A 22,428-nucleotide genomic window follows, 5' to 3' on the forward strand; every position below is an offset into this window, starting at 1 on the left:
CACAAACACTTTTCTCGTTAAAACGTCGGAGAACATCATCGTTTCGTGTACCACGAGAGAGAGTGTGGGCTTTAATAAGCTTTTTTATGTCTTTCACTCCCCTCCATCCAATAAAATCGTAATTAAATTTTCTCCCAACTGACAGAACAAGTGAAACTCTACAAAATTTACAAACGTTTATTACACGCTTGTTTTACATTTTGTAACGAGTCAATCTCTGGTTCCGAGGCTCTTACGAATTATGAAAATATTGATTTTTCTTAAAAAATGTATTTTCATATGGCAAGCAGTCTCGTGAATTTTACGCTTTAATGGACGACATTTAATGCCATCTAGGTATCTCGTTTGTATATATGAGTCGATCGTATAATCAGTGAGATGCATTTATGGCAGACATTTATTGTGATTCCACACCACACCCTTCCGGATGTCAGCCTCAAGGCTGTGGCTTACGAGCTCCTTTTTTCTGACCCTTTAGTATTAATGCCAAGGGGTGCCAGGTTTCTCACTTTTTTTTCATTCACCCCTCACACTTAGCGTGAAACTTTTTCCGACGTCATTAATCGCCATTCGTTGCTCTTTGGCATATCGGACTGAACGATCTTTCGAAGAAATAGTCGCAAAGCACTTTTTCAAGAGTCGCATGACTAACGCTCTTTCTGCATTCAGAACTATTTCTGTTTTTTTTTTTTTTTTTTTATTTGAGAAAGCCTCAAGCTTCTATAATAGTCATGGCCAGGGAAATTAGACTCCTAAATTCTTAAAAAAAAAATGATCAAATCCACGACAACATGCTTTCGATATATTTTATACGTCGAATGTGAGAAAACTGTAAATACGAGGATGGTTACGTAGTTCTCGATAAATCTATCATTTCGAAGTTAAAAATTGCGTGCTTGGAACGAAGAAGGGCGATTGACACTGAAAAATTACAGGCAAGTTTCTGGACGTTACTGAATTCTTGGTATTTGAAAAGTGGAACGTGAAATATGCGGAAATAGGAAACAAAAAGAGAAACGAATAATGAAATGGTGGACCACAGTTACGCAACACGCAATCTCTGAGAGCTTTCAGCTTGTCAAATTGTTGTTTACAAAACTGAATGAACGAAATAAGAGACTCGGAAGTATTGCCGAATCAATTAGTCGTCCAAGGTTTATCCGTTTGGGAATACGTGATGGAACGTTCGAAGGAAAATTGAAAGCCGACATTTCTTCGTGTTCACTTATAGATGGTGGGTCAAGCTGAGATTAGGCATGTCAGTCAATATCGAAGATCCGTCATTACTTGGCATGTTTCGCGTGTTATTTCAAACTGTCAGAAATTCCTTCCTCTGACGTTCCCTAAAAAGAACTCACGCGGAAGGTCGCGAATACAGTTCAGAGAGCGATCGCTCAGCGGCGGAAGCGTAATCGACCATTGCGCCAACTCCGGCCGCAAAGAAATCCAGTTTTTTTTTCTCAAACTGCAGTCTCCTCAAAATCACGCAGATTAAAATATTCGTTGAATACAAAAGAAGGAATCGAGTGCGAAAAAATCGAGAAGGACGAGAATGACACAGAAGTCGAGCTGTGCGACCGGAAATATTTAGACTTTGATAATGTCAGTGGGGCAGTTACGAAGTTAAACTTGCTTGATTCGATCTCGTAGAGGAAGTCGTGCACTGTAATAGCCGGACTAAGTGCCGCACACATAGAAGAAGAGAGAGAGCAAATAAGAAAAGCAGCTAGGGAAGGGAAAGAGAGAGAGAGAATAAGAGATGAAAATAAGTTGGAGCGAAAATCACGAAATAATCGTTCAATAGGAAGAAACATGAGAGGAATTTCCTATGGAATTGAAATCATAATAAATCGCTAGAAATAAGATGCGTCAAACCTCTGATTTTCGTAGTCTCTCGTTAGACAATTCACTCGAATATAAACTCGTCAAAACTCCGTGTGCACACGCGACGATTGCGATGCGGTAGCTCGACACGAAACGAAAATGTGAAAATAATCTCGAATCCAATGAGATGCCCGAAAGTACAGGAAACATGATGGAAAGTATTATATGAAAATGGTTCTCCAAATGTTTACTTTCGTTCATACATTTTATTGTGATAATTCCATAAAAAATTTCATTTTCGTGATACCAACTAATTTCGTATATTCGATACCCTGGAAATGAACTGGGGAGCAGAGCGCCCACCACATCACGTGAAACATCCGTATGTAGCCCTCCCTCAATTTCGAACTGCTATAAATAAAAGAAGGGCGATGAATTTAGGGGATCAAGTGTGGAAACACGAAGAGAGTGAGAAAAGGGAGAGTCCTGGGGATTATCGAATCTAATTGCTAGTAATTCATTATAAAAAGCCGCGCTTTTGCTGAGGGTTTGAATGAATTTTTTTTAAAATCGATCAGCTGATGACGAGAAAACTTTCGGATGTAATGGATTGTCCCATCAGGTTCGAAAGTGATGTCAAAATGACGCTTTTTCCGAAGGCATTTACGCATTCTCCCAACGCTCGAAGCGTGCCTGATTATCCGTGGATAATCCGTCATAACGCACATCACGTGCTCGATTCTCAGGTAGAAACAACGACTCTCGCATACCACGCGGGTATTTCGAGCCCACGCGCGATTTTCCATTTCGCAAGTTGACAATCTTCGTCGCAGCATGTGGGTGACATGCAATATTATCGCTTGAGATTTATTGCCACGTTTTGTTATCGTATATTGTTTATTTATTCATTTTCCTAACCATTTTTATAATTCAATGAGTACGCAGCGGTCGGATGATGATTAAAGAAACTTTTCGAGCGTTCAATTTTCTGAATTCAGTGATTTCGAAATCTTGATTTTCCAGATAAATCAATCCGCTGAACGAGCGCAATTCTTTCCGCGTGTTTATAACTTTAGTAAAAAAATTGAAATAAAAGTGACAACGAAGGGCGCGCAGTGGACGAATAAAAAATAAATTCGAGGAAATCAACAACGGAAAATATGACTAATCGACTCAAGTTGAGAAAAAAATGGCATAAAACCTTTTAAAGAGTGCGCGAACCGTGAATACTTCGAGGTCTATGCACAAAAATATATCTAAAAATTCACACGATTTACTGTATAGTTATACTACGAATATCGTATACATATGCGAGCAGGAGCAGCGCGAACAACATTATCTTACTGGATGCTAAATGAGGGTAATAAGATTTGCAGCCGCGGTCGAGGTGAGGCTGAAAAATATTTGTGACGACCCAGACCTCATTTCCGACCACTATATTTTCATTTGAACAGCCTAATCAAAACAATGCTTTTGAAACGTGATTGGAGCAGTGGTTGCCATTCAGATTAAAAGTGGGTTCGTATTCGATGATTTTTAATTCGTGTTAGCTGATACGAAAGGATCAGGGAAAAGTTAAAATCCGTATTATAAAGATAACTCAACAGGAAAAAATGTTTAAAAAAACAAAAGCTCGCGAATGAAAAACCCTTTCATATGAGAAAATAAAATAAATGTTGGGATTTTCGTCGGGAGATGTAAATACTTCTTATATTCAATGATTTTATTAGAGACATCTCCCGACGAAATTCCCGACATTTATTTTATTTCAGATTTTTAATAGTCCGGAGTTTTTATGTTTTTTAAAACGTTTCTGCCCATTTAAACTCTGTGTAAATTTCAAGACTTTCTTAAGAAAGTTTCGTGCATGCGCGAACTACTTTAAAGTTCATCATTTTTTATTTGAAAACAACAGCCCGAAGTGAAAGTAGCAGCGTAAAATCGTGTGAAATTGTTGATAATCGATCACTATACCTTTTATGATCATCAATTCGATATAGCAAAATAAGTTAGAACATAAATATTAGTTTTCTAAGCGAGTTGACCATAGATTTTGACAAACTATAGAAAATGAAAACGAAAAATAAAAAACAGAAACAAAAATTCGCCAAGAGAAGTGTGACCGTTCCAGAGAAAAGTTGTTTCAAAACAATTTCCCCTCTATCAGCTGATCGCAGTAAAACACATAATTCTCGTCTTTTTTGCTCTGTGCGAGTAGTCGGGAGTTAAAAAATCGAGCAAAGCCCCTTAGAAGCTTAACCGAAAAGGTCAGTTAATGCAACAGCTTTGCAAATGCTGTAAAAGAGGAGAGATGAGTTATTGACATTAATTCAAAAGAATTTACGAAAACACGCATAAAAAGGAGAAAAAAATAAAGCACAAAAGTTGGTGTTTCGTTTTGGTGTTTACCTAACTATGAGCTCGAAGAGTTCGAACTGATCGAAGACTTTACAGTAGAGATGAAGCACCCTGACGCAAGCCCATTTCATGCCAGGCCAGGGGGCGAGGCTGAGATCTAGACCATCCTCGAGGGGACATTTGCCAATGGCGAAGCTTCTCTTTAATTCAGCACCGGATATCGTCGGATAGCGGTGTTTCCGATCTAGCATAGGATTTCTACGTCCCCGGGGTTGTAATTCACAATTGCCAGTGGCACTGAAGCACCCTTTTATTTCGGCACCGGAGAGGGTCGAGTATCTCTCGCGTCGATCAAGAGACGAAGTTTTCCGGTAAAAGTCTTTTTCCGAAACGGAGGGGCACCGGGTGCGCATGGCTTCCCGAAACGGCGGGCTGACCGGGCGCTTCTTCGGCTCGGGTATCTTCACCCGAATGCCTTGAGGCTCGGCGCCTGGTTCTGGAACGCAGGACACTCGGACCTCCGTCTTCTGTCCCTCTTGAGTTGGACCCTTGGGACTCATCCTTGAATTCGTAACCGATGACAAGAGGATGGGCGTCGTGTGACGCCTTTGCAGTTGGCCGTTCAGGGTGCCGAGGCTTGATCAATATTTCGGCTCATTTCGTCGCGTTGTTTCATCACCGAACCTCCGGAATTCGTGACATCGAGTTTAAACGATCGTCCTCCATGTTGAAAGCTCGTCCAAATAATCCTCACTCTTCCAACACGAGGGCAACGAAAATCTTGAGATCCTCACTCCGTGTTGTCGCTTTTCTCACGTCACCAAATCCCCCGGAAGCAACGAAACAACTGGAGCAGCTGGAAGCCACTAGTTCCGCGAGGATCAACGCGTACTTCGACGATCTTCACCGCAGCTTCGTAATTGGCACGTGCCTATAAGAAATGATGGTGTGCGGCATGCGACTCCGCGCGAGCTTACTGCGATGATCTCTTGCACAGAAATGTCTCGGTTAGGAAACTTCCAAGCCCTGAATTCCACGCATCCACCTCGCACGACCACAAACATACAAAGTTTTATAAACACGCGCGTATTCCTCCAAAGTCCATTTCTACGAGTTCGCAATGGTGTGGCTGCTGCTCCGGGTTGTTTTGCTCGTGTCCGATTCGTTACACTCCCGCGATGCGTTTATCGAGCGAGTGCCATCTGTTGCAATCACCGTGGACCTGTTTTCATTCATTTCGTTTTGAATTATTGCACTTTTCTACTTCGTCAAAAAATGAGTGGGAAGAGTCGCTGTAGGCAGAGTATTTTGAGTATTTATGTCGATCGCAACGTTGTTAAGGAGACTGACAAATACTGAGAATGAAAGAGCAGAAATGATCGAATCGGTATGATCGTAAGCCGAGTAGAATTTCTTTTCTACTCTTCAACGTAGCCGCCTCGAATCAAAGTCTACGATTGCGAGCTCCGTTGGGCCTGGCGCGCCTATAAATATCTCGTAAAAATGGAGTGACGATAGATAAAAGTTGATTGAAGTGAAAATCCTATAGGAGGACAATCGTTTCTTTTTTATCTCTTTTTCCCCGCCGCTCGCGCCTCCTTTCGCGTGTGTTTCATGATCTCACTTTCCGTGGGCCGGCCCCGCTCATTTCTCTTTTTCGTCTTCGTCCACACGCCCGCAAGCACATACAAAATAAACGAGTGAAAAAAAACGGTTCGACAGGCTCTTCACGAAAGTGCTGCGCGTCTTCAGGGTCGAGTCAATAAAGTCGGAGTGCATTACGTTGTTGCCGAAGATCATTGATACGTTAAATCTGATTGAGCTATAGATAACAGCGAGAATCGTGTTCAGCTTCGTTCGATACTTCGGGAGCAGAGGAGAGTAAGAAAGCTGAATCATCGCGATATCAATTCGCCAAGTTTCTTTCAATTACTTTCAATGCCAACGAAGAACCCGAAAGAGCAACGCCTCTCGGAAACTCCAAAAATTCATCACCCCGTCAACAGGGAAAAAACGCTCGAAAATCCGCCGATAATAACCGACGAAATTTTTTTTAAGGGAAATGCTGCGCGCAGGTGTTATCGAAAGAGGTCGCACTCCCACGTCTCTTATAACTCACATTGCCTACGTCCGATACTCTATAAATGTATACGCAGTATCCATAACACGTGTACATTATTCAGTTTGATACAACGTAGCGAACGTATGTGTACAGGACGATCGCGGTAGCTCGAGAGAGCTAATGGCTATTAATTAGATAAATGGTCGCTGTATCAAGAGACGGTAATGGTCACCGTTTAAAATAGCAGTCCCGGGATTAAGCGCAATTTCGAGTTAATCTATTTGCGTCCGTGTTGTATAAAGGTGAATATTTGTGTGTGTGCGTGTGTGTGTGCGTGTAGATCAACGACGTCATATTTCCCTATTTCACGTGGTCTGTAGAGCGCGAGAGATTAGCGTGAACCGCGCGAGCATCCGACATTAGGAAATAATAAGTAACTTTGTGGGGCCTAATAAATGGCGACAGTGGAGATGATAATAGTGGCGAACCGGTCGCACGCTCGTTATAATCGTTATTATGGAGTAAAAAATCCCGAAGGCCGGACAGATGAGTAAAACGTCAACGAGCTTTTGCGGTGATCGTATTTTTTCTCCAAAATCACATTCCGAGAGAAGTCACGTGGAAGGGAACGAACGAATGTCGGGCTGCTTGGAGCCGGTTGAGTGAGAGCACTTGAAAAAGTATATTGAAACTCGTCACCGTTGCGCGCGATGATGATGAACTCAGCCTCACTTCACCTCCGATTAAATCGATTATTCGTCAGATGTTTCATTGATTTAAAAATTTTCACATTCGTGCTGCGGCACGATTATTATTGTTTTAAAGATCAAACTCCCGCGTCAAGTTGGCCAGATAAAGAGCGGTCAAAGGTCTTCGTCGAGAGACGAATTTCGACGGATGGGAATGTTGATAACAAGAGGGAGAAGGCGGTCAAAGAGAGGGGGAGGGGAAGAGAAAAAGAGACAGTTTGGCAGAGAGGAAAAAACGTGTCTGTTGGTGATCGGCGTTCGCGCAATAGTGCATCCGCAGAAGGAGCATACTTCAAACTGGCGCCACGCGGTTCGTCAGACAGCCGGAGTAGGTAGAGTCTTTGCTAATGTGAGCTATACACGTATTCATTCGTGGACACACATGTGTGTATTATACGCGAGAAACACTAGCGGCACGAGGGAGAACACGAAGACGAAGAAAAGATTAACGCGCATGCGCACTCGGTCATACGACCTGTGTCATCCGCAAAAGCTCGACGAAAAGTTCAGCGCGGCTGTGCGCGCGTGCTGCGTCCCCACCATCGGCCATCGCAAACTTTAACGAAGCCACGAGACGCCGAAGAAAGACGAGGAGGAAGCGAATATCGGGGTAATATGAGGCAAAGATATCGTTCAACCGTTGGAGATATCCGCGTGGAGATGCTGCTTAACGACGTTGCTCCGGTGATGCGGTATTCGTTCGGGGCGATAATTGAGTCAGAGGTCGAAATACGTGAGAAAACTCCGGCGGCTGGAGCCTCATTAAAAATCGTCATTTCAACTTGAGACTTTTCGATTTCATAATTAAACGCTTTTGGACTTAATGACTGCCACTTGGATTTTCACTGCGAGCAAAACCGACTCGTTGGATTTTCGTTCTTTCTTTTTTCTCACGATCCAGATGATTCCGAATCAATCAACCTCACGATAGTTACTCGAGCAACGAAACAGTTTATCTTCCTAAAGAGGTCAAAGCTGACGTGTAATAACGTCAAAATGATCCTCCGTTGCAAGATTTTCCTATGATTTCTAGGAAATGAAGTCTCCATCACCGAATGACTCATGGCGAGAATCTTGGAAAGCACTCCGCAATGATGGACGACACGATCCTGCTGTTCTCGCATGACCACGCGCTACACACGTTCTACGTAAACTCGCGATGCAAATCCCACCGTTCCTTCGCGATAATTACTTCGTGCACTTGCAGTTTGTAAACGCTAGCTATTTGCCCCTGCATGATGAGACGATAATACTTGGGTTCGATTCCTTCATCAAGTACCATTGAAATCTTCTCCTTTTTCCTCGCTGTTTCATTGCGTTTCGATTGAAACACTTTTGCTTGGTTGGCGCGTCACAAGGAAGGAAAAAATATTCAATTTCAAACGATTCGTTTGATGGACTTCAAGTTTTGTCGAACCTTCGAAGCTCCGTACGAAACACGACTCGTTTCGAAAATATGAAGCTCGTAAAATTCATCACTTCAGCAGGAATATTTCACCTCTTTCGAGAAAAAAAAATAAATAAAAAACGTGAAAAACCGTTGCTACGGGAAATACGAGAACGCAGGAAATTTCATCGGCCTCCGTAGTGGCGGAGACGGAAAAAAATCGCGAATGCAGACTGCGTAAACAAAAAAATGAAGAAAAAAGAGCGAGGCTGACTGACCAGTCGATCAACGCTGTTTCTGTCTCTCTAATTTCATTAGTATACGTGTGAACGATAAATGGCAACGAGATGCGACCTTGGCCGTGCAACTAGCTCATTGCAACTTGTCACTCAACTGGACGGAGGCTTGCCGTTCTTATAATAGCCGGAGAAACGTTTTACGCGGGTCTTGCATTTCAATACGACTCGTAGGCTATCGGCCCTGAGCACACGAAAAGCCACTAATTTACGTGTTCAACTGGGACGCCGGAGGGACGTTATTCTGTTTGCTAACGAGACGTGGAAAGCCGGGAGCACCGATGAACGTGGAAAAGCCGGTGAAAACTTGGGCAATAACTGAGAAAGATCGAGCTCCATCGCATGAGTTATACCGCGAAAAGTTTCGTCGAGAGAACTGTTTTGGCAGCACATTTCACATACTTTTTTGAATTTTTATTATTATTATTATTATTATTATTTATTTATTTTTACGGTATCGCGGTGTGTGCACACGAGCTCAAATTTACATGCGAATTTTCGTCATGCCGCAGCAAAATATAAACTTTAGTTCGTGCCCGCGTGTATATTGAAGTACAAATAGACGCCTGACGCGTACAGGTGGGTGAACGTTCTTCGCTCTGACTACTCTGCAATTTATCAGAACACTTCGAACTTTGCTCAGGCTGAACGTCCACCTTTATTTTCGGCTGCTATTTCTTCGCTTTATAAATATTTGTTTGGTTTTAGCTTCCTAAAAATAACTATTGCGTGGAAAATAAAGTAAGAATAAACCGTTTATTATTTTTCTAGTTTCTTACTGACGGTAGAAAAAACTTTGATGAAAAGAAGGCTTGGCCAAGGCTCTTGGACCAATGGAGGGAATGTTCGTATCATTTCGCCTGAATCGACCAAATTACTTGACATTCCTGTATGATACAACGAGAATCTATTTTTTGTTCAAAGAAACCGAATTTTTTATGACCAAAAATATTTCAAGCTATTCAGGAATCCTCAACTTTTATTTCCGAGTTGTTTTGTCGTGCTTTCGTGGTATTCGGAACACATAAACTGGGTGCTCTGTGAAAAGAGTCATTAAACTGAAAAACGTCGGTTTCACCTTGGCAGTGAAAATGCCCTCGTGCATTTCCAACAAATCTACAGAATGATTTAGTGATCATTGTACGCTAGTTTAAAGAGGCAAAGTGACGTTTCTCCCCCTCGGAGTTTATTGATACTGAGAATAAAAAGAGAGAATGTTCTCAAGATGTTTAAGTGTCGAATGAGCGCGCGCGAAGTGTTCGGGCGCAGGAATCCCGGGGAAGAGGTGGCGATAGCATGATTCATTTTTGGAACAGCAGAATTTAAGTCAATTTTTCTCTTTGACGTTCGCTATTTACGTTTACGATGGTGAAAACCTAACGTCATCCAATTTCGTTTCGCCAATAAAATCGGTGTCTCGCGCTCCGGCTTGCGAAGTCAACTAAATTCACAAATAAATGTACACGTCGATTAATCAAGACTCGCGCGAGATTGAGAACGGCAGATAAAACATTTTCGGAATACGCGAATAAATCGCAGTTGAAGAGATTTGTGGGATATTTTCTAGGCGAGCCTCGACCTCGGGACGAGTTATTTAACGAAATTTTCAAAATTTACGAAACACTGGCACATTAGGGACGTTCAACCACGTCAAATTCGTCAAAATAATCTCAAAATATCTCCCAAGAAATGTCGTTTATTAAAAAAAAATAGTGCTCCGCTCATCGTGCGTTTTCTGGACACCCGAAGCAAAATCGACAGCAGATTATGCTTCAAACGCTTCACTCAATAAGAGCTCCCCACTCGCATCTCCGATCAGGATAAAAATAAGAAGGCCAAATAAATGAAAAAGTCGATTGCGCGCTTGCCTCTGAAATCCATCGGTCATCGGACCCATTAATAAAATCAGAGGAGCACAACGTTACAAGAGACCCTGCAGACCGCCCGAAATGTATTCACGAACGAGGCTGTTTTTTTTTCAAAGTCTCTCAGTGCGACCAAACTGCAGAAATACTCAGTGTATCATGACCCCGAAGAGCGTTGGTTCAACGTCTCGGCTTCTGCACAGTCACACACAGCTCGCCCGTCCCGGAAATCGGAGAGAATCTCTTTCTCTCGTTTTCACATAGCAAAGAGTTTGCACACAGACACGCCTTATTAGGAGATGCTCGAGGGAGGGGATCACGCGTTCGACATTAATCAGAAAAGGCACGCTCGTTTCCATCGCCCCTAGAAACGCGATGTGATTCCTAACATGGCACATAACACACGCACTCGTTCCTACAGCTCGTACGTTGGATCATCCACGAAGAAACTAATTCACGGATCCAATGAAGACTTGTACATTTACGGGCGTCTGGAGAAGATCGAGGAGAAGCGACGCCGACGACGTCTCCTCGCTTCTTTCGTTCTCTCGTTACTCCCAATTGCCAAATGGCTCTCTCGTTCCTCACTCCGTCTTCAATAATAATGCCAATAAATAAAAAATAGCAAATCAAAAGAACATCTGCGGGCTTCTCCCTCCCGAAACGGACAGCGTCCTTTATTAGCCGACGTAATGGCCCCGTGAACAAGATCGATGACCAAAACTCCGGCGTGTTTCTTCCCTTGCGAGCGATCTTTCACACCCCTCGTTATCTCGCGTCCGAAGAATATCAACGGCGATGCCCAGCTGCCGAAATAAAGGAGGAGGGCCGCGAAGGAACGCGAGGAATCTGGAGGAATCTCGATTCGAAAAATCTGGCTCTGGAGCTGTTGAATTTTCAATAAATTCCGCGCCATAGTGCCACAGCGAAACGTCTCATTTACTAAAATTTCATCGAATCCGTCGCAACTCTCGCCGCAGCTCTGAAACCGCCTCACCGCCATAAATAAGTGCCGAATTGTTTCTGTCATTGTGCGAACCTCCCGTAAGGACACGTCGCGTTTCTCTATGCGGTCGTCTCGTATTTACGTATCTTATTATAAGCCGACAAGAAACCTCGTGATTCATACTAGGGCAGCGAAAGAAGAAGAAAAAGAGGGAAAGGGAATGAAGAGGGAGAAAGAGGCCCAACGAAGCAAGCAGCGAGAGGAAGAAAGAAAAAGCTTCCAGATCCTTGAACCGCTGCGAGCATCGACACATGACGTGGACTTATATAGAGAACGGGAGACACGATAATCGGTATCGTACGCCCGTCCGATTATCTCTATAAATATACATTCGTCCATGTCTCTGAGTATATAAATGTACACGAGGATTTATACTTGTGTACAACGTGCTGGTTCGACCTCGATCTTTCACCATTCCGCATTGCTGCAGCAATACGCTCTATTCGCAAAAAGTGACAGTCGACACGACGCACGTATCTCGATCCGGAATGTTTCTTAATCGAAGAGTCTCAACTGCTGAAGAAAACAATGAGATTATATTCGCAGCGGCGTTGTCGTGTCTCTCGTATGAGCGAACTCTCGAGCCTGAATCGCGCGGCGAGATCGCGCACCGAGGCCTTAACCTAATTGTTTGGGTTTGTTTGGCACCTCGAGTAAAATAAAGATTGAAACAGATTTTTGTTGGGGGAATCGAGCGATTGGTTTGGTCAACGCATCACACGCTCGATCCAACACTCGCTCTTGGCTCACTCAACTGTTTTTTTTTTTTTTTTTTTTTTTTCTTATCACGAATAATTTTTGTCCTCCCACTTCGAATTGGCTGTGTGTACTGATTTGAGTATTTGATCGGTTTTTCAAAAGCGATCCTCTCCTCAGTCGTTTGGGAAGCTCGGTACTTTTGATTATTGATATTTGCATTTCGGAATTGACTGAAGGTTGTGAGAGTAAATGATGAAATTTAAGGACAGATATGAACTTTGATTTTCAATACTTAATCACTTGCGACGATGCAGCAGCTTGTGGAGGCTAATTCAGCCAAATTCTCTCATTATCGAATGCTTCGCAGCAGCTCAGAATCGTCATTTCCTCTGTTATATTTTTAGACAAATAAAAGGTTTGAAACTCGAGTTAATATTTTTCTTACACGCACGATGAGCCGTCGCATACTTGATGAGAATTACGAGAATCGCCCTGGAGCTCCGAAGGCCTGAGAATTTCGGCAGTCGCTATTGGGGAGACACCGGATTCGCGGACCGAGGCCAGACGTCGGGGGCCGCGTCGTCTCATCGCGAAATTTCTTTCCCTCGATGGGAAACGCGGAGTTCTCTTTTTCTCCTCGGTGACTTCCTTGACCGACAAACAATCGTCTCGGACCATGATTGCAGGACTCGTTGACTTTGACCGAAAATTTCGATGCAAATTACAATTATTTCCTCGAGAATGATCCTTCGGGAGGTATCGCTTCGGCGATTGTTTCGACACTGAGTTTTAAAAATCTCGACGGAATCCCCGAGTTTTCAGTTACGCGCGGTGTGCTCTGTTTGACGAATTGTCGACAAAACTTTTTCCAATTAATTTTTTTTTTTTCACTGACGCAGAAAAGACTTTCGTTCCCCAATAGAAAGCTTGTGTGCTTCTATCGAGTATCGCGTGTACACGAGTCTCGCTATTTTGAGGCACGAGGAACAAATCCAATTGAGGCAATTAAGTTAGAAAAACAAACCAGAGAATCGTCGACAACGGTCTCGGCTATCCTCGCTCGTCAGCTCGGTCGGAATTGGTCGGTTTTAGAAAGAGTTCCAACTCAACATGCCTGATTTTAAAGACAGACGTCCACGAAATTTCGAAGCGTTCACAAAACGATTTATTATAACTTTGAGAAAACTCAAATGTCCGGTCTCGTGACGAAGGAATCGTCGTTGTAACTGTGCCGGATGTAAATTATCGTGGCGGCTCCCCCGTCCCGATAGCGCACGCGCCAACCAACTTTTATTGTGTGTACGTATATAATACGTTCAGTGTATACCGATCGTTCGTGCGGAATGCAAACTACCGATTACGCGAAGTTCCAGCAGCGCCTCGCTTTCGCAAGCGGCACTCTCGTTCGTCCTTTTGCTTTCTGTCTCTCAATTTGGCACGGTTTGTATTTGACCGCCGACTGAAGTGCAATATCGATATTCATGAGACTAGGACCCGTGAAAACTCGACGAAATCGGATGGCGCGTCCACTTTTTTCATAGTTTCAGTGACGTGCACTGACGATTATTTCGACCTTCGATCGGTAGGCTTTTCATCACGAATCTATGAGCGTCTGGGACAAGGTCTCCGCCGTCAGAGTACGAGATCTTTTGCGACTCTTCAGTCTGTCGACGAATAAATAATTCATTGAAAACTAAATAGAGAGGCTTGGAAGCAAACAGAAGAGTTTTTTCGGCTCAGTAACCAAGAGTCACAACAGTGAACGTGTCGTTTTCGAAGTCTTTTTTCAGCGATTTTTCACGGTGTTCGTATTCGCCGCGACAACAAATGCGTTTCACACTATTGTTTGGTGTCGCTCGATCAGCGAGTCCGAATCATGACGAACAAACGTCGACGACACAATCCAAATATAAAAAGTCACTTCGTCGCAAACTATGGTCAAGTCTCGACCTACGTTTCTACGTACACGAGCGATATAAACGACGAAATAATATTATTGACGAGCGATGAGTGTCGCGCGACCGTGACGGATTCAACGAGATTAGCGAAGCGTTGTTCGCGCGGAGTCTCGTCGCGACGACGTCGAAGGACGTGACAGTTGAGCGGAATTCCGTTCTACAGCACTTTCTCCCCGTTTGCGGTCGCAGCAACGAGCAGATTCATCGCACTCACTGTGCACTTTTCGAGCTTCATATTTTTCGGCTAATTTTTTATCGACTTTGAGAACCACAGACAAAAAATAAAACGCTTTTAAACAATTTGGAAGAACTAGGGAACGCTGAATATTCGAGTTACGCGGATTATTTGTCTCGCAGAGAACCGTAAGAGCAGGACTGCACACGACTGTCGTATGTCCAACGGAACGATCGACAACGTAGCATGGATTGTTGAGAGCCGCGAGAAGACCCCGACACAACGATAATGCTCTCTTTCGTTCTGTTTCGCCGTATCAGGAATGAATAAACCCCACGAGAGCTCGTTATCGCGAGATACACGACGCCACGTCTCCGCTTGATCCCAGAACATCGTACCGTTAAACTGTATGTACCGTATACAAATTTGTGTTTGTGTACATAAACGAGCGTTTCCCTCTCTAAGCTCTTCCTCCCTCTCATTTCTCTCACTTTCCATTTAATCTCTCCGTCTCTCTCTCTCTCTTTCTCCTTCGATTTTTATGCAGCCATCGGCCTGTGAGAGGCGCTCAATTTCGATATCCCTCGATTACGTAGTTCCCGAGTTTATCAATCGAGCACTGCATCGCATTATCAGAGCTCTCGTCGCGCTCGAACGAGAGAGAGCTGCGTCGACTTTGAAAAAATGGAGAATCGACAATGCTGCGTGTTATTTATACATTGTCTCGAAGAATGCAACAATCCTTAGCTGCGACGAAGTGCTTTTATTATAAATACGGGAAAACTTTATTGTACAAGGATCTTATTTCTGAGATGGTGAAACGATAGTTCGTTCAAACAGGGTCGGAATGGAAATGAGCTTGAGATTGTTGTGCATAGTGAGAAAGTATTTTTATCGCGATGAGTTCAAGTTTCATTTTCGTTTAGCTTTAACCTTCAAGCAAAAATGAATTATTTAGAAGAAATTTTAACTTCGTACAACGAATAATTACCGATGGATAGATTCTTTGAATAATGCACGAGAAAAGAAAAATTGTAATTATTTACAATACTTGCTTTTGCTTGAAAGCATGCGAGATTTATTTTTTGAACATTATCACTAATAAAAAATGATACCGCGATTAATTTCAGGGAGGGGGAAGGTAAAAATGTTATTAAAAATGTTCTTTTGAGATCTGAAAAAAAAATCACGAAGGGGAAAGTAGGAAAATGAAAATACGAAATAAGGTAGATGTTCCGAACGATTTCCCACACACGCATCGAAAGATGTTCCAGACCCACCGAAACACTTCTACGTGTTAAAGATAAGGGGTTGAATGAGTTTGGAACAATGAATACTGAATGAATGAATTGATTACGGTTGCTAAGAAATTGAAATTTTGCTTATAAAAACAAAATTGTGAACAATAACGAATAAACTGAAATTTCATTTGGATTTTTTCAAAATTTTTTTTTTTCAGTTTCTGTATCTTTCCCCTCCCTAAAATGAACCCCCATATCATTTTTTATTGACAATAATGCTGAAATAAATTTTAGAATCATTTTTAGCAAAAGTAAATATTTAAAATATTTACCAAAGAAATATCATTGTTCGAAAATTTTAATTTCTCAATAATCACCAAACAAAATATCACTTGCCTCATTATTTTCGTATTTCTGTGATTGACGACTGAAAAAAAGACGCCCACTCGAAAAGAATGTATATTTTTACCTCCATATCAATTTCAAATGGTGTAAAATCTGTATCGCATCTCCGCAGTCAAAAAACTCGTAACGATCGTGAAAAATATTCCAACAAATATAAAACTGTTTTTTTTTCTTCCCATATTCTTTTTATGTACTTTAGTTGCATGGAAGCAAAGCGTCGCAATTTTAAATTTTCCTTCTCCTGCTAGACTCGCTGGCACGAGTGAGATTTATATTTTTGTGTAAGCCCGTTGCGACGCATCATCGAAACAATGCACACGTTGCATTGTTGCCTCTCTTAGATGAGTCACAAAGAGACGAGAATGAAGAACGCTCACTCTTTATAGATACTACCTTCGCATGTGTAAAGTAGTTGTAGAAAATCCTGCGCACTTAAACAACATTTATTTCGTCGCAGCAACGATGCACAAACGAAGAATATTCATTCTCTCGATTCCTCAATAACTTATGCTTCTCGCCAATTTTTCGTGCATACCGCACTGAATAAATTTCAACCGAGTACAATCCGGTCCCTCTACTTCTATGTGCCCCCAAAGCTGGGCCTCCAAAGATCGAATTAATACCAACTAATTCGTCGTCGAAAAAACTTTCATTCGCTTCGCCTAGCATTTGATGAACTCACCGATGACAACGATCACTATCCCGACGTAAATTTGAAGTTTCCACAACTCTATGCGGGCTAGTGGATACCGAAAATTTCTCACGATCCTTGTGAGGGACGTTTGACACTTCACCGGCGAAAAGAACCTCGCGTTTCCACGTTTCCCATCTGTCGCCCACTGGGACTCGCGTCAAGCATTTTCCATCTTTGTTTTCGTCCTCGGACATTCTTGTCCGAAGGAGTAACGTACAGTTACGACGATGAGATTTCGTACGAACGGGTGATTTATGAAAAATTATTGTAATCGATCGATTAATTCGTTGTGGGTCGAAAAAAATGTTAAAAATCGCGCGCACCCGGCGTTTAGGTCATTCGACCATCATTTCGGTACTCCGACTGTGCTGTACTAAGTTCTCCTCTCGTAAATCTCGGTTTATCAGGCGGTTACTCGCTACAACAGTGCTACTTTCGTGTATACATACGCGTACTGTGTGTATAGGGCACACAAATATATGTTAAGGTAGACGACAATGACGAAGCGATATCGTTGGTTTAAGCAAACACCGCGGGATTAATTGAATTTATTCTTTATCACGCGGGTTTTCTCGGTATTGCCGAGAATGTGCGAGTTCGCCTCTTCGTTTTTTATTTCGATTTAAAAATCACAGTCAACATTAGTTTTCCAGACGATTAATCGAGCCGCGTTTTCGTTCAATTTCTCACTGCTTGCTTTAGAAAATTCACGATAACGTATTACTCGTGGAAGTAAGCGCGACTGAAAAGCAATGACAGCCAGTTGTTTTAAAATGGGAACAACGCTGCTGGGATCGCGGGCACGTACACGAATAGATACACTAAGAAACGCGAGTGTGCGAGGAAGAAGCTTTTGTACGGCCTCGCCGCTCGGCGACATGATAATGTGCCATGTTTAAATTTTGGACGATAAGCCAGCAAGGGCAATGCTTCGTCCTTATCAGCACTCTCGCACAATTACGTTTCGCATGCATATCGTATATGTATAGATATTTAAAAGCAAATTGTTGATAGTGAGAATAACGAGTCGAGATTATTTTTTAACCGCGTCATATTGAAAACGGCCGAGTAGCATTTCGGAGCGTTCGATTCTGGCAGGCCCGGCGAGTGGAATCTTCGGAATTCTCAATTTACCTTTCGATTCCTCTTTTTTGGATTAATTGAAACAATTTTTTTCACAAATTCCATGACTAGCTGTGCCATTTTGGTAGTTTTTAATGGAGGATAATTGGATTTTATTGAGTGTTTTTTAGTACGAAAATTGTGCGAGACGGAGTTTGAATTTGTAAATTTTTTTCAAAATTATGAAACTTTATTTGAAGATTATTGATGACGCGTTTATTTCTTTTTCAATTTCAAATAATGCGGTTTTATTCAGCGAGACGATGCATCATTGCAATTTCAAGTAAAGGCGAATGTCCTGAAATGCCAGTCTGGAGAACGCGTAACTGCTCAATTCTTAATGAAATATGTTTGACAGTTTTTGTGGATAAAACGTCATTGCGGAACCACTCCCGACGGCCAAATGTCACAAACACGAGAATATCTTTGTCTCGTTTTTTCGCCTCATATTTTGCGTCCCGGATCAGGTAAAAAAGCCTCAAGAATTCCATGTTTTTCTTCCCTCGTTGCTCACGCTTTGCTGTGCATTTTCTTGCGGTTTTCTCCAATTTTTCAAAACCGAAGGAGTCGGAGGATGTTTACACGTGTCGTTAATGCTGTTTATAAATTTCGTGGGTATATAGCGGAGTGAAAAATTGAGGCAGATCTCGAGTTTACAGAGTTCAGACGTTTGTGGGAGTGTGTGTGGAAAGCGAGTTCGTTGATCTTTTTGACTCATCCTGCAAGTAAAGAAAGAGTCTTTGAGGATGCAATGGAACGCTGCATATTCAAACTCAATATATTAAAACGTCAGCGACTTTTATTCTTATCACGAATGATTAAGAATGATCGATTAATTTCTAAGAATAAAAAATCATGACGAGAAATCGATCGACAAAAGACTGACAATGGAAAACCTGCCTCAATAAATTATTTTTTTCTGGTGAAATCTCATGGGAATTCCAGGGGCTTTTTCGCCCTGTAATTCAATCTCAACGCGTGCTAAATACAATTGATAGCATTTTAAGTGTGTTAATTGACCTGTTTCTTCCGAGTCACGCGTATAAAGAAAGGCAAACGTGTCGTACGTGCATTGTTACACGCACGTTTTGAAAATTGTGCGAGACGCGTGCCACTTAGCGTCACTTTTGAACGAGTTTTCAACATCGAAAATATATTTTCCCAACAAAATAATGCGCTGCAGCAGAAGCAATTAACAACCAAATTCACGCATTTTTAACTCCCGACTGCCCGCACGGGCAAAAGCCGTAAGTCATGCGTTTTACCGCACGATCATCTGATTTTCACAAATTTTCCATGCAGCATGTTTGTCCAAAAGGTGAAAAATGATTTAACCATTTTTGAAATATATGCTATATTACTGGTGGGCATGGTTCTTAGCAATGACTCGATACGATCGGGTGTATGTTTTTTAAAATGATTAGCATAAAACAAAAAACTGTTGAATCGCGTCGATTCAACCAACAGCTGCTCGCTCACAACTCCAAATACATTTTTTTAAATTTAATTTTCTTCTTCACTCCTCGTATCGACGGGATTGATTTAAAAAAATTTGTTTCACGATCAAGTTTCAATGAATTTGAACGGAGAAAGTTGCAGATGCTTCTGCAGACCAGAAAACGTGTTCGAAGATGACGAAATTACTGCGAAATTGCCTCGCCATAAATTCCATTGTAAAAGTTCTACGAAGTGGTGCTAAAAATCCTGCCTTCTTAGACGACGAGAATAAAATCACCCTCCCAATGAGCATTTTTCTTTCAAATGTCTCTCAGTGTCCCATATAACGGACGCATAGACAGGAACGAAATGCCAACGTGTGTCTACAACCCTGGCTGAGCGAATCGACACTTCGAATGAGTGGGCCACGTTTCATACGCCCGACAAATGTCGCCGGTCATACCCTTTGAATGAAATTCTCCGGCTGTTAAGGAGGGTGAAAATTGACACGGTTAACTCCTCGTGCTTTCATTAAACTGCCACTATTTTCTACGCCCACGCGTATCCACGTGTGCCACAACTCAATTCGTTTGTCAAGCGTAAATTCAATTTCCTCAGAGCTGAAATACTCGTACCGCCGACTCTTATTCCACACAAATAAAACGATTTTCTCGAATTCGCGTCTCTTCGAAAGTGTCATTTCGAAAATAGACCTCACCACTGACCTTTGCCACGATCCTCATTTCCCGATTAGCTGTGCGGAATAACGCACTTTTGTGTACAAGCTCACGTAAACATCGAGGAGCAAGGATGAAAAAACTCCTGAGCAATTTCACGCTCGCTCTTTTGACGATGAAGGCTGAGCTCGACGTCGATTTTACCAAACGCATCCGCGTATCGAAGCGTGAAAAGATGAGAAGCTGATACCGTGTCGTCGCGAGGATCTGCCCGGTGCCGACGAAAGATGACGAAGTTGGCTAGCAATTTTCGAGCTGCTTTTTTCATCCGTTTATTCATTATTCTTTTCCTTCGCCACAAGTGAGTGATGAGGGTTCGCGCGTGAGTCGTATGCATACGGCCGGCGACCGTTTCGCGCATTCAGAGATATATTTTCATCGCTCCGCTCGGATGCACACTGATGCATGCATATGTATTTAGCATTGTAGTGCAATCCCGGTGTCGCACACCGTGCACAATACTCGGTGAGTGTTTAGCGCACACAAGAGTCGTACGGCCGTGCGAGACGTGACTAAAAGGAGTCGTATTATAACGGTGATCTCACCGCGGGTCTCGCGCGCGACGCGTGGGTGCCCACGATGTATGTGAGAGAGCAAGCAAATGTGGAAAAAAGCGAGAGGGAAAAAGTAAGGGAGAAAGAGAGAGAGAGAGAGAGAGAGAGAGAGAAAAGGAAAATTGAAAAGATTTTGTCACTCTGTTTAGAGCTCTTCGCAATCCTGAGAGGTTATTCGACAATAAAGAGCCAAATATATTTAACAACTCGAATAAACATTTTTGCTTCCTCCAGAGATAAAGATGTGAGGGCGGAAATGACAAGAGTCATCTGAAGGTCCGAGGTATTAAATGAGCGCTCTTAGAGAATACTGTTCAAGGAGAACATCAAAATTAGATGAGAGTGCTTCGATTTATGCTGTCGTTGACCTGCAAATCTCGATAAAAGTAGACGGCGGACTGGAATTAATGAAAATTATCACATTTTGTAATCGCACGATTTCATTATTTTGGGATTTGTCGGATCGATCGTTAGAATGACTATTTTGTTTGTAATTCTGGCGAAAGATATTTGCCTGTTGATTGTCTTTGTAATTTTAAACGGTGCGATCGATAATATTCGGTGGTTCGATTGAAAATTGGGGTGAAAGTATCAATATTTTTGTGCACGAAGTGTGACTCGAATTATCTCGTACTGGAGGGCTAAATGTGGACATTTTCACTGTTTACATATCGGTTACGTCAAAGTGAACAGAGTGCGAGCTCGAATACTTATTTTTTAAGTATACGCGTGTAAAGCACGTTAAAAGCATCGTCAATTCGATCAGGCATCGTTCAAACGGTATCTAAGAATTTTAGGCTTTTCGTTCGTATTCGAAAACGTGGACTGAGGAACGGTAAGAAAAGAATAAACAGAGGGAGAGGACGCGAGCTAATGGATTGTTGAAGTTTGAATTGAGATTCGTCGGTAATGGGCCGGGGAAAAAAATTATTGAATAAATTCGATGCTCGAATGAAGAGTAAAAATTGCCATGATGTCATTGAACGTCGAAGTAAACGTAAAACTTTCATTTACAGCCAATTAAGGAATATTTTTATTATTTCGGGACGTGAAAATATTTTATTTGCGATATGCAATTTTGCAATCAACACAAAAATAGCTGGACGAGAGCACATCCGACTTGTGGTCCAATAAAATTAACGGTGCTCGATAAAAAGTTTAAAAGCGTAATGAACTTTTCATTGAAGCAAAGTACGTTTATTTTATTTTTTTTTTTTAACTTTCACACAAATGCAAGCTCGTTAAACGAGCAGCAGAAGTTCTCTTTTATTACCTTACAATTTTTATATCTCAATATTTAACCGGACGCACGTTCATTTATTCATCAGTGCGCAGACTTTTTATAACAAACCCTGCCATTTTTATTGTATCCCTAAAATTGAGAATCGGTGCGACCATATTCTTAAGAACTTCCGGTCATCCTTCAATTTCCATGCTTTTATTTTCACGATCGTTCGCAAAACTGCGGTTCATCTCGTGAAAATAACATAGTTTATAGAGCGACACAAGGTCAAGTGCCACGAAGCGGGCGGTGCGGAGAAGCCAAAAATAGTATTTATCGAAACGTGGACCGTTTATGCAGGTGATTTTAGCATGTTCTCTACCCACTGAATCAGTGTTTCGGTGAGTTTAAAAATCCGAAATAGGTGGCCCGCTAGAGTAACCCGCCAACAAAGAATTCGAAATAGAAATGTCGTCCGCGCGCGGGGACTCGATGCGGGCGCGCTCTCTTTACGTGAAATATACCGTGGGAGAGACCTCGACGAAAGTGTGGGCCAAGAACAACGTCAGCGACTTGAAACATTCATTAACCCTCCCATCGCTCTCGACGAACTTGTTTCTCATCAAGCAAGCCAATT

The 22,428-nt window shown here is 42.2% G+C and overlaps 1 protein-coding gene across 1 annotated transcript in view; it reads right to left on the reverse strand.

Annotated features, from left to right (window-relative positions):
- The window catches only part of LOC122409956 (uncharacterized), a 75,058-nt gene that overhangs the window by 39,932 nt on the left and 12,698 nt on the right, over positions 1-22,428 (reverse strand). The gene's annotated exons all lie outside the window — the stretch shown is intronic.

The sequence above is a fragment of the Venturia canescens genome, chromosome 4, assembly GCF_019457755.1.
Source record: "Venturia canescens isolate UGA chromosome 4, ASM1945775v1, whole genome shotgun sequence".
In the NCBI taxonomy this organism is placed as follows: domain Eukaryota; kingdom Metazoa; phylum Arthropoda; class Insecta; order Hymenoptera; family Ichneumonidae; genus Venturia; species Venturia canescens.